This window comes from Zea mays, chromosome 6, assembly GCF_902167145.1.
Source record: "Zea mays cultivar B73 chromosome 6, Zm-B73-REFERENCE-NAM-5.0, whole genome shotgun sequence".
Lineage (NCBI taxonomy): Eukaryota > Viridiplantae > Streptophyta > Magnoliopsida > Poales > Poaceae > Zea > Zea mays.
The window spans coordinates 3,972,606-3,985,418 of record NC_050101.1 but is presented as its reverse complement, the minus strand read 5'-3'; positions in this window follow the sequence as shown (position 1 = coordinate 3,985,418).

Genomic DNA, 12,813 nt, shown 5'->3' with positions numbered 1-12,813 from the left:
CACCTACGGATTTTTGACAAACAAATGGTCTCCACCAGAAATCCAAGAATGTGGTCTATGGCAAGGAAACATATGTGGGGTGAAGTGTATGAGCCATTGGTCGATGATCAATGGCCACACAACCCTCATTTTTGTCCAAAATAGCCATAAACGACCATTTTCAATAATACCGAAGGCTAACACCTACGGATTTTTGACCAAGAAATGGTCTCCACCAGAAATCCAAGAATGTGATCTATGGCAAGGAAACATATGTGGGGTGAGGTGTACGAGCCTCTGGTCGATGATCAATGCCACACAACCTCCATTTTTGTCGAAAATAGCCATTAATGACCATTTTCAATAATACAGAAGGCTAACACGTACGGAATTTTGACCAAGAAATGGTCTCCTCCAGAAATCCAAGAATGTGATCTATGTCAATGAAACATATGTGTGGTGAGGTGTACGAGCCTCTTGTCGATGATAAATGGCCACACAACCCCCATTTTAGTCGAAAATAGCCGTGAACGACCATTTTCAATAATACCGAAGGGTAACACCAACAGATTTTTGACCAAGAAATGGTCTCCTCCAGAAATCCAAGAATGTGATCTATGGCAATGAAACATATGTGTGGTGAGGTGTATGGGCCTCTGGTTGAATATAAATGGCCACACAACACCCATTTTTGTCGAAAATAGCCATTAATGACCATTTTCAATAATACCGAAGGGTAACACCAACAGATTTTTGACCAAGAAATGGTCTCCACCAGAAATCCAAGAATGTGATCTATGGCAAGGAAACATATGTGGGGTGAGCTGTACGAGCCTCTGGTCGATGATCAATGGCCACACAACCCCCATTTTGTCGAAAATAGCCATGAACGACCATTTTCAATAATACCGAAGGCTAACACGTACGAATTTTTGACCAAGAAATGGTCTCCACCAGAAATCCAAGAATGTGATCTATGGCAAGAAACATATGTAGGGTGAGGTGTACGAGCCTCTGGTCGATGATAAATGGCCATACAACCCCCATTTTTGATCAAAATAGCCATGAACGACCATTTTCAATAATACTAGAGGCTAACACCTACAGATTTTTGCCAAGAAATGGTCTCCACCAGAAATCCAAGAATGTTATCTATGGCAAGGAAACATATGAGGGGTGAGGTGTATGAGCCTCTGGTCGATGATCCATGGCCACACAACCCCCATTTTTGTCGAAAATAGCCATGAACGACCATTTACAATAATACCGAAGGCTAACACCTACGGATTTTTGACGAAGAAATGGTCTTCACCAGAAATCCAAGAATTTGATCTATGGCAAGGAAACATATGTGGGGTGAGGTGTACGAGCCTCTGGTCGATGATCAATGGCCACACAATGCCTATTTTTGTCGAAAATAGCCATGAACGACCATTTTCAATAATACCGAAGGCTAACACCTACGGATTTTTGACCAAGAAATCGTCTCCACCAAAAATCCAAGAATATGATCTATGGCAAGGAATTATATGTCGAGTGAGGTGTACGAGCCTCTGGTCGATGATAAATGGCCACACAACCCCCTTTTTTGTCGAAAATAGCCATGAACGACCATTTTCAATAATACCGAAGGCTAACACGTACGGATTTTTGACCAAGAAATGGTCTCCACGAGAAATCCAAGATTTTGATCTATGGCAATAAAACATATGTGGGGTGAGGTGTACGAGCCTCTGGTCGATGATCAATGGCCACACAACCCCCATTTTTGTTGAAAATAGCCATGAACGACCATTTTCAATAATACCGAAGGCTAACACCTACAGATTTTTGACCAAGAAATGGTCTCCACTAGAAATCCAAGAATGTGATCTATGGCAAGGAAACATTTGTGGGGTGAGGTGTACGAGCCTCTAGTCGATTATCAATGGCCACACAACACCCATTTTTGTCGAAAATAGCCATGAACGACTATTTTCAATGACACTGAAGGCTAACGCCTATGGATTTTTTACCAAGAACTGGTCTCCACCATAGATCCAAGAATGTGATCTATGGCAAGAAAACATATGTGTAGTGAGGTGTATGAGCCTCTGGTTGAAGATAAATGGCCACACAACCCCCATTTTTGTCGAAAATAGCCATGAATAACCATTTTCAATAATACCGAAGGCTAACACATTCGGATTTTTACCCAAGAAATGGTCTCCACCAGAAATCCAAGAATGTGATCTACGGCAAGGAAACATATGTGGGTGAGGTGTATGAGCCTCTAGTCGATGATCAATGGCCACAGAACCTCTCGAAAATAGCCACGAACGACCATTTTCAATAATACCGAAGGCTAACACGTACGGATTTTTGACCAAGAAATGTTCTCCACCAGAAATCCAAGAATGTGATCTACGGCAAGGAAACATATGTGGGTGAGGTGTACCGAAGGCTACACCTCACTACACATATGTTTCCCTGCCATATATCACATTCTTGGATTTATGGTGGAGACCATTTCTTGGTCAAAAATCCATAGGTGTTAGCCTTCAGTGTCATTGAAAATGGTCGTTCGTGGCTATTTTCGACAAAATAGAGGTTCTGTGGCCATTGATCATCGACCAGAGGCTCATACACCTCACCCACATATGTTTCCTTGCCGTAGATCACATTCTTGGATTTCTGGTGGAGACCATTTCTTGGTCAAAAATCCGTAGGTGTTAGCCTTCGGTATTATTGAAAATGGTCATTCATGGCTATTTTCGACAAAAATGGGGGTCGTATGGCCATTTATCTTCATCCAGAGGCTCATACACCTCACTACACATATGTTTTCTTGCCACATATCACATTCTTGGATCTATGGTGGAGACCAGTTCTTGGTCAAAAATCCGTAGGTGTTAGCCTTCAGTGTCCTTGAAAATAGTCGTTCATGGCTATTTTCGACAAAATGGGGGTTGTGTGGCCATTGATAATCAACCAGAGGCTCGTACACCACACCCCACAAATGTTTCCTTGCCATAGATCACATTCTTGGATTTCTGGTGGAGACCATTTCTTGGTCAAAAATTCGTAGGTGTTAGCCTTCGGTATTATTGAAAATGGTCGTTCATGGCTATTTTCGACAAAAATGGGGGTTGTGTGGCCATTTATCTTCGACCAGAGGCTCGTACACCTCACCCCACATATGTTTCATTGCCATAGATCACAATCTTGGATTTCTCGTGGAGACCATTTCTTGGTCAAAATTCCGTACGTGTTAGCCTTCGGTATTATTGAAAATGGTAGTTCATGGCTAGTTTCGACAAAAATGGGGGTTGTGTGGCCATTGATCATCGACCAGAGGCTCGTACACCTCACCCCACATATGTTTACTTGCCATAGATAATATTCTTGGATTTCTGGTGGAGACCATTTCTTGGTCAAAAATCCGTAGGTGTTAGCATTCGGTATTATTGAAAATGGTCGTTCATGGCTATTTTCGATAAAAATGGGGGTTGTGTGGCCATTGATCATCGACCAGAGGCTCGTACACCTAACCCCACATATGTTTCCTTGCCATAGATCACATTCTTGGATTTCTAGTGGAGACCATTTCTTGGTCAAAAATCCGAATGTGTTAGCTTTCGGTATTATTGAAAATGGTCGTTCATGGCTATTTTCGACAAAAATGGGGGTTGTGTGGCCATTGATCATCGACCAGAGGCTCATACACCTCACCCCACATATGTTTCCTTACCATAGATCACATTCTTGGATTTTTGGTGGAGACCATTTCTTTGTCAAAAATCCGTAGGTGTTAGCCTCTGGTATTATTGAAAATGGTCGTTCATGGCTATTTTCATCAAAAATGGGGGTTGTGTGGCCATTTATCATTGACCAGAGGCTCGTACACCTCACCCCACATATGTTTCTTGCCATAGATCACATTCTTGGATTTCTGGTGGAGACCATTTCTTGGTCAAAAATTCGTACGTGTTAGCCTTCGGTATTATTGAAAATGGTCGTTCATGGCTATTTTCGACAAAATGGGGGTTGTGTGGCCATTGATCATCGACCAGAGGCTCGTACACCTCACCCCACATATGTTTCCTTGCCATAGATCACATTCTTGGATTTTTGGTGCAGGCCATTTCTTGGGCAAAAATCCGAATGTGTTAGCCTTCGGTATTTTTGAAAATGGTCATTCATGGTTATTTTCGACAAAAATGGGGGTTGTGTGGCCATTGATCTTCGACCAGATGCTCATACACCTCACTACACATATGTTTCCTTGCCATAGATCACATTCTTGGATTTATGGTGGAGACCATTTCTTGGTCAAAAATCCATAGGTGTTAGCCTTCAGTGTCATTGAAAATGGTTGTTCATGGCTATTTTCGATAAAAATGGGGGTTGTGTGGCCATTGATCATCGACCAGAGGCTCGTACACTTCACCCCACATATGTTTTCTTGCCATGGATCACATTCTTGGATTTCTGGTGGAGACCATTTCTTGGTCAAAAATCTGTTGGTGATACCCTTCAGTATTATTGAAAATGGTCGTTCACGGCTATTTTCGACTAAAATGGGGGTTGTGTGGCCATTTATCATCGACAAGAGGCTCATACACCTCACCACACATATGTTTCATTGCCATAGATCACATTCTTGGATTTCTAGAGGAGACCATTTCTTGGTCAAAATTCCGTACGTGTTAGCCTTCTGTATTATTGAAAATGGTCATTCATGGCTATTTTCGACAAAAATAGGGTTGTGTGGCATTGATCATCGATCAGAGGCTCGTACACCTCACCCCACATATGTTTCCTTGCCATAGATCACATTCTTGGATTTCTGGTGGAGTTGAAAATGGTCGTTCATGGCTATTTTCGACTGAAATGGGGGTTGTGTGGCCATTTATCATCGACCAGAGGCTCATACACGTCAACCCACATATGCTTCCTTGCCATAGATCACATTCTTGGATATCTAGTGGAGACCATTTCTTGGTCAAAAATCCGTACGTGTTAGCCTCTAGTATTATTGAAAATGGTCGCTCATGGCTATTTTCATAAAAATGGGGGTTGTGTGGCCATTGATCTTCGACCAGAGGCTCATACACCTCACTACACATATGTTTTCTTGCCATAGATCACATTCTTGGATTTATGGTGGAGACCATTTCTTGGTCAAAAATCCATAGGTGTTAGCCTTCAGTGTCATTGAAAATGGTCGTTCATGGCTATTTTCGACAAAAATTAGGGTTGTGTGGCCATTGATCGTCGACCAGAGGCTCATACACCTCACCCCACATATGTTTCCTTGCCGTAGATCACATTCTTGGATTTCTGGTGGAGACCATTTCGTGGTAAAAAATCGGTAGGTGTTAGCCTTCGGTATTATTGAAAATGGTCGTTCATGGCTATTTTCGACAAAAATGGGGGTTGTGTGGCCATTGATCATCGCCAGAGGCTCATACACCTCACCCCACATATGTTTCCTTGCCATAGATCACATTCTTGGATTTCTAGTGGAGACCATTTCTTGGTCAAAAATCCGTAGGTGTTAGCCTCTAGTATTATTGAAAATGGTCGCTCATGGCTACTTTCATAAAAAATGGGGGTTGTGTGGCCATTTATCATCGACTAGAGGCTCATAAACCTCACCCCACATATGTTTCCTTGCCATAGATCACATTCTTGGATTTCTGGTGGAGACCATTTCTTGGTCAAAAACTCGTACGTGTTAGCCTTCAGTATTATTGAAAATGGTCGTTCATGGCTATTTTCATCAAAAATGGGGGTTGTGTGGCCATTTATCGTCGACCAGAGGCTTGTACACCTCACCCCACATATGTTTCCTTGCCATAGATCACATTCTTGGATTTCTGGTGGAGACCATTTCTTGGTCAAAAATTCGTACGTGTTAGCCTTCGGTATTATTGAAAATGGTCATTCATGGCTATTTTCGACAAAAATGGGGGTTGTGTGGCCATTGATCTTCGACCAGAGGCTCATACACCTCACTACACATATGTTTCCTTGCCATAGATCAAATTCTTGGATTTATGGTGGAGACCATTTCTTGGTCAAAAATCTATAGGTGTTAGCCTTCAGTGTCATTGAAAATTATCGTTCATGGCTATTTTCGACAAAAATGGGGGTTGTGTGGCCATTGATCATCGACTAGAGGCTCGTACACTTCACCCCACATATGTTTTCTTGCCATAGATAACATTCTTGGATTTCTGGTGGAGACCATTTCTTGGTCAAAAATCTGTTGGTGTTAGCCTTCTGTATTATTGAAAATGGTCGTTCATGGCTATTTTCGACTGAAATGGGGGTTGTGTGGCCATTTATCATCGACCAAAGGCTCATACACGTCAACCCACATATGCTTCCTTGCCATAGATCACATTCTTGGATATCTAGTGGAGACCATTTCTTGGTCAAAAATCCGTACGTGTTAGCCTTCGGTATTATTGAAAATGGTCGTTCATGGTTATTTTCGGCAAAATGGGGGTTGTGTGGCCATTGATCATCGACCAGAGGCTCGTACACCTCACTACACATATGTTTCCTTGCCATAGATCACATTCTTGGATTTCTGGAGGAGACCATTTCTTGGGCAAAAATCCGAATGAGTTAGCCTTTGGTATTTTTGAAAATGGTCATTCATGGCTATTTTCGACAAAAATGGGGGTTGTGTGGCCATTGATCTTCGACCAGAGGCTCATACACCTCACTACACATATGTTTTCTTGCCATAGATCACATTCTTGGATTTATGGTGGAGACCATTTCTTGGTCAAAAATCCATAGGTGTTAGCCTTCAGTGTCATTGAAAATGGTCGTTCATGGCTATTTTCGACAAAAATTAGGGTTGTGTGGCCATTGATCGTCGACCAGAGGCTCATACACCTCACCCCACATATGTTTCCTTGCCGTAGATCACATTCTTGGATTTCTGGTGGAGACCATTTCGTGGTAAAAAATCGGTAGGTGTTAGCCTTCGGTATTATTGAAAATGGTCGTTCATGGCTATTTTCGACAAAAATGGGGGTTGTGTGGCCATTGATCATCGCCAGAGGCTCATACACCTCACCCCACATATGTTTCCTTGCCATAGATCACATTCTTGGATTTCTAGTGGAGACCATTTCTTGGTCAAAAATCCGTAGGTGTTAGCCTCTAGTATTATTGAAAATGGTCGCTCATGGCTACTTTCATAAAAAATGGGGGTTGTGTGGCCATTTATCATCGACTAGAGGCTCGTAAACATCACCCCACATATGTTTCCTTGCCATAGATCACATTCTTGGATTTCTGGTGGAGACCATTTCTTGGTCAAAAACTCGTACGTGTTAGCCTTCAGTATTATTGAAAATGGTCGTTCATGGCTATTTTCATCAAAAATGGGGGTTGTGTGGCCATTTATCGTCGACCAGAGGCTTGTACACCTCACCCCACATGTGTTTCCTTGCCATAGATCACATTCTTGGATTTCTGGTGGAGACCATTTCTTGGTCAAAAATTCGTACGTGTTAGCCTTCGGTATTATTGAAAATGGTCATTCATGGCTATTTTCGACAAAAATGGGGGTTGTGTGGCCATTGATCTTCGACCAGAGGCTCATACACCTCACTACACATATGTTTCCTTGCCATAGATCAAATTCTTGGATTTATGGTGGAGACCATTTCTTGGTCAAAAATCTATAGGTGTTAGCCTTCAGTGTCATTGAAAATTATCGTTCATGGCTATTTTCGACAAAAATGGGGGTTGTGTGGCCATTGATCATCGACTAGAGGCTCGTACACTTCACCCCACATATGTTTTCTTGCCATAGATAACATTCTTGGATTTCTGGTGGAGACCATTTCTTGGTCAAAAATCTGTTGGTGTTAGCCTTCTGTATTATTGAAAATGGTCGTTCATGGCTATTTTCGACTGAAATGGGGGTTGTGTGGCCATTTATCATCGACCAAAGGCTCATACACGTCAACCCACATATGCTTCCTTGCCATAGATCACATTCTTGGATATCTAGTGGAGACCATTTCTTGGTCAAAAATCCGTACGTGTTAGCCTTCGGTATTATTGAAATTGGTCATTCATGGCTATTTTCGACAAAAATGGGGGTTGTGTGGCCATTGATCATCGACCAAAGGCGCGTACACCTCACCCCACATATGTTTCCTTGCTATAGATCACATTCTTTGATTTCTGGTGGAGACCATTTCTTGGTCAAAAATCCGAATGTGTTAGCCTTCGGAACTATTGAAAATGGTCGTTCATGGCTATTTTCGACAAAAATGGGGGTTGTGTGGCCATTGATATTGGACCAGAGGCTCATACACCTCACTACACATATGTTTCCTTGCCATAGATCACATTCTTGGATTTATGGTGGAGACCATTTCTTGGTCAAAAATCCGTAGGTGTTAGCCTTCAGTGTCATTGAAAATGGTCGTTCATGGCTATTTTCGACAAAAAATAGGGTTGTGTGGCCATTGATCGTCGACCAGAGGCTCATACACCTCATCCCACATATGTTTCCTTGCCATAGATCACATTCTTGGATTTCTGGTAGAGACCATTTCTTGGTCAAAAATCTGTAGGTGTTAGCCTTCGGTATTATTGAAAATCGTCGTCCATGGCTATTTTCGACAAAAATGGGGGTTGTGTGGCCATTGATCATCGACCAGAGGCTCATACACCTCACCCCACATATGTTTCCTTGCCATAGATCACATTCTTGGATTTCTGGTGGAGACCATTTCTTGGTCAAAAATCCGTAGGTGTTAGCCTCTTGTATTATTGAAAATGGTCGCTCATGGCTATTTTCATAAAAAATGGGGGTTGTGTGGCCATTTATCATCGACTAGAGGCTCATAAACCTCACCCCACATATGTTTCCTTGCCATAGATCACATTCTTGGATTTCTGGTGGAGACCATTTCTTGGTCAAAAATCTGTTGGTGTTAGCCTTCTGTATTATTGAAAATGGTCGTTCATGGCTATTTTCGACTGAAATGGGGGTTGTGTGGCCATTTATCATCGACCAGAGGCTCATACACGTCATCCCACATATGCTTCCTTGCCATAGATCACATTCTTGGATATCTAGTGGAGACCATTTCTTGGTCAAAAATCCGTACGTGTTAGCCTTCGGTATTATTGAAAATGGTCATTCATGGCTATTTTCGACAAAAATGGGGGTTGTGTGGCCATTGATCATCGACCAAAGGCGCGTACACCTCACCCCACATATGTTTCCTTGCTATAGATCACATTCTTTGATTTCTGGTGGAGACCATTTCTTGGTCAAAAATCCGAATGTGTTAGCCTTCGGAACTATTGAAAATGGTCGTTCATGGCTATTTTCGACAAAAATGGGGGTTGTGTGGCCATTGATATTGGACCAGAGGCTCATACACCTCACTACACATATGTTTCCTTGCCATAGATCACATTCTTGGATTTATGGTGGAGACCATTTCTTGGTCAAAAATCCGTAGGTGTTAGCCTTCAGTGTCATTGAAAATGGTCGTTCATGGCTATTTTCGACAAAAATTAGGGTTGTGTGGCCATTGATCGTCGACCAGAGGCTCATACACCTCACCCCACATATGTTTCCTTGCCATAGATCACATTCTTGGATTTCTGGTAGAGACCATTTCTTGGTCAAAAATCTGTAGGTGTTAGCCTTCGGTATTATTGAAAATCGTCGTCCATGGCTATTTTCGACAAAAATGGGGGTTGTGTGGCCATTGATCATCGACCAGAGGCTCATACACCTCACCCCACATATGTTTCCTTGCTATAGATCACATTCTTGGATTTCTGGTGGAGACCATTTCTTGGTCAAAAATTCGTAGGTGTTAGCCTCTAGTATTATTGAAAATGGTCGCTCATGGCTATTTTCATAAAAAATGGGGGTTGTGTGGCCATTTATCATCGACTAGAGGCTCATAAACCTCACCCCACATATGTTTCCTTGCCATAGATCACATTCTTGGATTTCTGGTGGAGACCATTTCTTGGTCAAAAATCTGTTGGTGTTAGCCTTCTGTATTATTGAAAATGGTCGTTCATGGCTATTTTCGACTGAAATGGGGGTTGTGTGGCCATTTATCATCGACCAGAGGCTCATACACGTCATCCCACATATGCTTCCTTGCCATAGATCACATTCTTGGATATCTAGTGGAGACCATTTCTTGGTCAAAAATCCGTACGTGTTAGCCTTCGGTATTATTGAAAATGGTCATTCATGGCTATTTTCGACAAAAATGGGGGTTGTGTGGCCATTGATCATCGACCAAAGGCGCGTACACCTCACCCCACATATGTTTCCTTGCTATAGATCACATTCTTTGATTTCTGGTGGAGACCATTTCTTGGTCAAAAATCCGAATGTGTTAGCCTTCGGAACTATTGAAAATGGTCGTTCATGGCTATTTTCGACAAAAATGGGGGTTGTGTGGCCATTGATATTGGACCAGAGGCTCATACACCTCACTACACATATGTTTCCTTGCCATAGATCACATTCTTGGATTTATGGTGGAGACCATTTCTTGGTCAAAAATCCGTAGGTGTTAGCCTTCAGTGTCATTGAAAATGGTCGTTCATGGCTATTTTCGACAAAAATTAGGGTTGTGTGGCCATTGATCGTCGACCAGAGGCTCATACACCTCACCCCACATATTTTTCCTTGCCATAGATCACATTCTTGGATTTCTGGTAGAGACCATTTCTTGGTCAAAAATCTGTAGGTGTTAGCCTTCGGTATTATTGAAAATCGTCGTCCATGGCTATTTTCGACAAAAATGGGGGTTGTGTGGCCATTGATCATCGACCAGAGGCTCATACACCTCACCCCACATATGTTTCCTTGCCATAGATCACATTCTTGGATTTCTGGTGGAGACCAATTCTTGGATAAAATTCCGTAGGTGTTAGCATCTAGTATTATTGAAAATGGTCGCTCATGGCTATTTTCATGAAAAATGGGGGTTGTGTGGCCATTTATCATCGACTAGAGGCTCATAAACCTCACCCCACATATGTTTCCTTGCCATAGATCACATTCTTGGATTTCTGGTGGAGACCATTTCTTGGTCAAAAACTCGTACGTGTTAGCCTTCGGTATTATTGAAAATGGTTGTTCATGGCTATTTTCGGCCAAATGGGGGTTGTGTGGCCATTGATCATCGACCAGAGGCTCGTACACCTCACCCCACATATGTTTCCTTGCCATAGATCACATTCTTGGATTTCTGGTGGAGACCATTTTTTGGGAAAAAATCCGAATGTGTTAGCCTTTGGTATTTTTGAAAATGGTCATTCATGGCTATTTTCGACAAAAATGGTGGTTGTGTGGCCATTGATCTTCGACCAGAGGCTCATACACCTCACTACACATATGTTTCCTTGCCATAGATCACATTCTTGGATTTATGGTGGAGACCATTTCTTGGTCAAAAATCCGTAGGTGTTAGCCTTCAGTGTCATTGAAAATGGTCGTTCATGGCTATTTTCGACAAAAATTAGGGTTGTGTGGCCATTGATCGTCGACCAGAGGCTCATACGCCTCACCCCACATATGTTTCCTTGCCGTAGATCACATTCTTGGATTTCTGGTGGAGACCATTTCATGGTAAAAAATCGGTAGGTGTTAGCCTTCGGTATTATTGAAAATGGTCGTTCATGGCTATTTTCGACAAAAATGGGGGTTGTGTGGCCATTGATCATCGCCAGAGGCTCATACACCTCACCAACATATGTTTCCTTGCCATAGATCACATTCTTGGATTTCTAGTGGAGACCATTTCTTGGTCAAAAATCCGTAGGTGTTAGCCTCTAGTATTATTGAAAATGATCGCTCATGGCTATTTTCATAAAAAATGGGGGTTGTGTGGCCATTTATCATCGACTAGAGGCTCATAAACCTCACCCCACATATGTTTCCTTGCCATAGATCACATTCTTGGATTTCTGGTGGAGACCATTTCTTGGTCAAAAACTCGTACGTGTTAGCCTTCGGTATTATTGAAAATGGTCGTTCATGGCTATTTTCGGCAAAATGGGGGTTGTGTGGCCATTGATCATCGACCAGAGGCTCGTACACCTCACCCCATATATGTTTCCTTGCCATAGATCACATTCTTTGATTTCTGGTGGAGACCATTTCTTGGGCAAAAATCCGAATGTGTTAGCCTTTGGTATTTTTGAAAATGGTCATTCATGGTTATTTTCGACAAAAATGGGGGTTGTGTGGCCATTGATCTTCGACCAGAGGCTCATACACCTCACTACACATATGTTTCCTTGCCATAGATCACATTCTTGGATTTATGGTGGAGACCATTTCTTGGTCAGAAATCCATAGGTGTTAGCCTTTAGTGTCATTGAAAATGGTCGTTCATGGCTATTTTCGACAAAAATGGGGGTTGTGTGGCCATTGATCATCGACCAGAGGCTCGTACACTTCACCCCACATATGTTTTCTTTCCATAGATCACATTCTTGGATTTCTGGAGGAGACCATTCCTTGGTCAAAAATCTGTTGGAGTTAGCCTTCGGTATTATTGAAAATGGTCGTTCATGGCTATTTTCGACTAAAATGGGGGTTGTGTGGCCATTTATCATAGACCAGAGGCTCGTGCAATTCACCCCACATATGTTTCCTTGCCATAGATCACATTCTTGGATTTCTGGTGGAGACCATTTCTTGGTCAAAAATCCGTACGTGTTAGCCTTCGGTATTATTGAATATGGTCATTCATGGCTATTTTCGACAAAAATGGGGGTTGTGTGGCCAATGATCATCGACCAGAGGCTCGTACACCTCAC